Genomic DNA, 6,169 nt, shown 5'->3' with positions numbered 1-6,169 from the left:
TTTCTTCTCTTTGTGGTTTCATTTGTGGGTTTTGTATATATATACTCTGATCTCATGTATATTTGTCGCCCATGGCGTTGTATAAAGTTGCTTTACAATATAAACTTGTTGTTTTTCCTGATTTTTTACATCTTGATGTTTGGGTTATGTTTGGTGGGTTGTTTTGCATCTTGATGTTAGGGGTTTGTGTTGTTGTAGAGATAGACCTCACAAATCTTGATTAGGAGAGATGATCATTAGCTTCTTGATTGTAGAGATAGATGAAGAGTTAATGTTCACTTTGTGTTGGTTCGTAATGCTACCTGGTTGTTTGATTGGTGGAGAGATCGTCGATCGAGCAATATTTTAATTTAACACGGTAAGCTACCGTATGTTTGATTGGTGGAGAAATCGTCAACTAAGCATACAATAGAACTCGTGGAGGTGTTTGGACACGAATGCCGACAACGAGCAACACGTGAATGGTTTAAGGAGTATAGTAGACTGAGTGCAACTGGTCGATAAGTTTAAGTTTGTGAAGAGTAGATTATATGCTATACTTGATAGTTTCTTCTATTTTGAAGAATATATTCTTTTTGTGTTGATATTTACTTTTCCATTTCATATTTAAATTCATTCAAAACCAAACTCATAACTAAGAATCCGTCGAACGGCAGTTCAGTAGCACTAATCTCTGTGGACACGATAAATTCCCGGATAAATATTTCCAAATCTTTTGTTGCTTGCCGCTTTACTGCTTCAACAAAATGGCGCCGTTGCCGGGGATTGGTGTTTTTATTGAATTCGCATTGCGATAGTTTCTTTGTTTTTGAGTTTTGTGAATATCGTATATTTTGTGCATATTCTCATACTTGTATATTTTCTTATATTGATACATGTTTATATTTTCATACTTATACATGTTTGTGTGTTTGATTTTGTTCCTCTATACTTTTGCTATTTAGCAAGGTGAAGTTGGCTAAACATATTGAACTCGGATAGTTCGTAAACTCTAAATCTTCACTTTTCAATTTGTTTAGCCAATTAAGGATTTTGTAAATATTGTGTTTTATGTATATTTGTGTTTTTACACATACTTGTATATACTTTTCCTTATATTCGTTTGTTAAGTGTTTGGTCAGGTCGCTTTCTTTATGTTGCGTTTAAGGCGAAAGCATTGACGTGTTGCGAGGAAGTTTCTTACCATTCGCGAGACAATAAAAGGCGTCGAGCTAACGACGTAAAACAAGCGCTTGTTGGGAGGCACCCCAACGCTTTTATTTTTCTGTTTTTCTGTAAATGAGTAGTGTAGGTGGTAAGTGGAGGCTGCATTGGAAATTCTGGTTTTCTGGTCTTTCTGGTATAGCGCGCTTAACGTGCTCACCGCGCTTAGTGCGGCCTGGGAGTTTTGTCCAGTGAACTCTTTTTAATGGTTCACTCGGCTCAACTTTTTCCACTTCCACCAAGGCCTTATAGAGTAGTAATTATTAGTAATATGTTTTAATTCTTTTGTTGTTGTTTAGACTCAAACTTTGGCCCGATTACTTGGAATCGCATTTGGTAATTCTCCAATTTTGATTGATTCAACATGCCAATTGTGCGGTAATGATTGTTCGAATTTGTACATAGCAAGGTACTCGTTTATCGCTTTCTATAGCATAGCATGTTTATGAGACTTTTCATTTGTACAATTTTCATATTATTCATTCTTTTTGCATAACTTGCTCATGACTTGAATCACATTAGTTTTTCCTTTTTACCATAAATGTGAGGTGGCTTTTCATTGTGTATATATGCGAGTGACCGACATTTCTTGTTTTAACTGGATATTATTATGTTTAATCTATCGTTTGTATTGATTTTGTGAATGCACGAAAGTGATCAAGGCACTTGTTTGATTTTGAGCACAACTACCATTGCCAAATATCAATTCACCTTGTGAGAGTGTGAGCATTAGTAACCCCCTTTGAGCCTTTTTGTCAATATCCATATTGTTTTTTCTTAATGCTTGTCTATGAGCGTTTGGTTTTCAATTGTGTATGGATGTTGATTCTTTATTTTCTTGAACCCTCAACTATGATTTATAGTTTTAATTTTTACCTTGCCTTAGAAAGTAGGGAGTATTCACTTTATGTTGTGGTTGAATTCAATTTGGGGAGAGGATGTTTGCTTGCTTATGTTGTGATTGATGTGAGGTTGAGGAAAGGAAAGAAAAAGAAAAAAAAATGTGAAAAAGAAAGAAAAGAAAAAGAAACAAAAAAGAGAAAAAGTTTGAAAAAGAAAATAACAAAAAGAGTTTAGAATAAGATTGTGTTAATAAGTATTGTGTTTGGTGTGAAACATGTGATGAAGAAGAAAGTTTGATTGAAATTCCTTTGTTTGAAACTTTGTGGAAGTAATTACTCCCTTAGGTTTAGGCAAGTTTTTGTTTTGATTAGCTTTAGGAATTATCACTTGTTTGTTAACCGAGCCACATTACAACCTTTAAAGCCCTTGTGATTCGTGTCGTTGCGTTTTCAATACTATTTTTGGATAAACGCATAATTTTGTCTATTGTTTGCAAGTTTGTCGGGTGTGTGTCAAAGTCCTCACCTTTCGGTGTTTTTCATCTACCGATGAATTTTTGCTAGGCGTGATTCGTGATTGAGCTTGCTTTGTTTTAGAATGTTTTGTATGATTTTTGTACTTAGGATTCGTTTCTTTTTCATGTTGTCATTGTAGGATTGTGGTAAGTGTTTACTTTGTTGGTACGTTTTTGTTTGAACCGTACAATTGTTTCGTTTTTCCTAATCTTGTTGATTCTTGATTCTTTGATTTTAACTTTTGAGATTTGAGTGTTTGGCCTTGTTTGAGGACAAACAAATTCAAGTTGTCATTGTAGTATAGTGGTAAGTATTCCCGCCTATCACGCGGGTGACCCGGGTTCGATCCCTGGCAACGGCGCCATTTTGTTGAAAGAGTATTGTGGTGTACTTTTCATTTATATCGTATCCACAGGGATTATTGCGATATCACCGCCGTTCTATAGCCTATTTTGTCTTGAGTTAATGTTACTTTAGTTTTAGGTTTGCAAAAGGTCATTCAATCACTTTAGTAGCAAAGAGTAAATTAATGAAGGTTCTAAGTTAAAGAAAATGCATCAAGATTCGATTTCATCGACCTAAGTTTATATGTTTCCTTATAAATATATGCTTATGAACTTGCTAACGATCAATATAATTACGTATCGACACCTATATCATCCGTGTCCGCAACGATATAGCTAGATTTACCGTATTGTTTAACCGACGATTTCTCCACCGTTTAAACAATACAAATAACGTTTTAAAAACCGATACTTAGTAAACATCAAACTCTAAATCCATGTCTGCAACTTATAGTTTGAAAGATGATGAGTTAGGTCTAGATACAAACATTGATGTCTCAAACATTTATACCAAAGAAAAAGCTTTAATAAACAAACTAAACCATCTATATTGATCATCACTTGTTCATACACATATATTCACAAGAAAAACATACAAAAGGCTAGGAAGATTACATTTTATCTTGATACAAAAGGGATTTAGCTATCCATGAGAATGGTAGCTTGCACAAGAAGGAAAGGATGAAGATCAACAAGCATCAAAGGCGATTAATCGACGATCAAGGCTTCCAATCTTCAACTCTATGTTTGCTACAGTGTATTATGCTCTTGTTTCTCTCTAAAATATCTCTACATACATATAAAATGATCTGGCCCATAAACAAATAAACAAAGTTTCCCAGACCGCGCTTAGCGCGGTGCAGCCCGCTAAGCGCGCTATCAAAAATTGCTTAAACCGCCCAACCGCGCTAAGCGGGCTTCAGACCTCGCTTAGCGCGGAACTCTCTGCCAGAACTTCCTTCTTCTCTTCAAAAGCGCGCTTAGCGGGCTCAACCTCGCTTAGCGCGCTACCTCTTTTCAGCAATCTTTGGCTTTGGTCTTGGAACATCTTCAAAGTGCTTTTTCCATGGTCCAAGCTTCCAATTATCTATAAAAACTACAAAATCCAACATAGATTGCAAAGATAAGAACTATTCAACAATAATATAAATATAAGAATAAATATATACCAAATGACAATAAAATACCACTATTAACCACAAAAAGACTTGAGAGTTACCAAAAATTACTTAAGATATTTACACAAATTGGTAACTAACAACATAGTACTTTGCCAGTTCCACAAACTTTGCAGCATACTCTAGTATCGTCATATTACCTTGGACCAGCTCCAGAAATTCAATCTCTTTTCTGCCCCTGACATCCTTAGGAAAATACCTTCTTAGAAATTCCCTCTTGAATATAGCCCAAGTAATTTCTATACCATCAGTATCAAGTTCAGCTCTGGTGGCCAACCACCAATCATCAGCTTCCTCAGACAGCATATGTGTGCCATACCTCACCTTGAGATTCTCAGCACAATCGATGACTCTGAAAATTCTCTCGATCTCCTTTAGCCATTTCTGAGCACCTTCAGAATCATGCGTGCCTTTGAACAATGGAGGATTGTTCCTCTGAGAATTCCCCAATTGCCTTTCAGCACCAATCCCTGCTCCTACAGCATTTCCTCCAAGCACACCAGCAATCATGCCCAGAGCCTCAGCGATAGCATCATCATTTCTTCCTCCTCTTCCAGCCATTGTTCTGATTAACCACAAACAATCCAGTCAGAACAAAAGTATCGACAAATAACTTGTATTAGTCGCATACACAAGAAAGACTGACACTAAGACTCTGGTCACAACGACCGACTATGCTCTGATACCACTATTGTAACACCCCTCTAATAACCCGCGAAAATTGACAAAATTAAATAAGAGTAAACATGCAAAGGGTGTCACAATTCAAAAAGATAAAGAATACACACGTTCGGCACATGTCATGCATTCACTGAAACATCTGAAATTATAACTCATTAATTAAAATCATGTTTACACAGCGGAATTGAATTATCAAGCTAACATTCATCATTAATGTATCAGACTTCAAACAACATAAACAAATAGAGTTATAATCAAAACTCCAAAACAACGCGTTCCCAGTGTTACATCTACCAGAGCATGACACCGACACTATAACTAAAAACCGACTTATGAGCTAATCCTCACCAAGTCGCGCCGCTATCCTCAATCTGAAAATGACAACAAGTAAGGGTGAGTCTCATCACAGTTAACCAATGTTATTGCATCATAAATAACAATATATCATAGTTATATCATTCAACCAATCGTTTCATATTCAGACACATCATTGTCACACATCTACAACAATCAAGTCATCACATAACATATATTAATCATGTTATAAGAAAAATCATGCATATGTATGAAACTGACACTATGCATGTGGTACCAAACATCACCAGTGGGAGAACCCACCGACCGATCTATCATCATCCAGATACGGCCCTACCAGCACAGATTCCACACAATGGGAATCTTGCCCTTCACTGTATCCTCTCATCGTTAGGATACAACCCTCATCAAATGATTATGAATGCATGCAACATATATACAACATACTATCATCATCATCATACTATGAGTAGCATCATCTTATACTCATTCATCGTCATTCATCATCATCATCATTAACAAGTATGTTCAATATACATATAATTGCATCATTCAATAAATCAGACAACAGTATTTCATACAGATTCATCAGTTTAAAGTCACACATCATCAGACTTTCAAACATCACAAAACAGCAAAATCTGCAGTCCCGCTGACCATACGCATACCATACGCGTACCAACAGAGGCCAAAAACCACACATCACACACCCATACGCGTACCATACGCGTATGAACAGAATCAAATTTCCACACAAAACAGGCACATACGCGTATCAACAGCCCATACGCGTACCAACACCATGCCATACGCGTATCATACGCGTACCAGCAGAAGGGCACATTCTGGTGCACCATGGGGAGCGTATCATACGCGTACCACACCCCCCCATACGCGTATCATACGTGAATGGACAGCAGTTCCAAAAACCTGCAACTACCCATTCGTCTTCCTCGCGAGTTCATCTGCACAGTCTGCGATTTGGGTCTCAGAACCAGAGAATTCACATACTAACATCACATAATTCACCCAACAATCACAGTATATGATTCTATAATTGGTTTCATTCATCATACCCTAAATCTACTCA

The 6,169-nt window shown here is 36.8% G+C and overlaps 1 non-coding gene across 1 annotated transcript; it reads left to right on the top strand.

Moving 5' to 3' along the window:
- Positions 1–2,850: 2,850 nt before the first annotated feature.
- On the top strand, positions 2,851–2,922 carry TRNAD-AUC (transfer RNA aspartic acid (anticodon AUC)). The gene has a single exon. It is a non-coding gene; the product is annotated as a tRNA-Asp (tRNA).
- Positions 2,923–6,169: the final 3,247 nt, after the last annotated feature.

The sequence above is a fragment of the Vicia villosa genome, linkage group LG1 (assembly GCF_029867415.1).
Source record: "Vicia villosa cultivar HV-30 ecotype Madison, WI linkage group LG1, Vvil1.0, whole genome shotgun sequence".
In the NCBI taxonomy this organism is placed as follows: Eukaryota; Viridiplantae; Streptophyta; class Magnoliopsida; order Fabales; family Fabaceae; genus Vicia; species Vicia villosa.
Note: the sequence above shows the minus strand (reverse complement) of the source record. Positions and strands in the feature narration are given on the sequence as shown.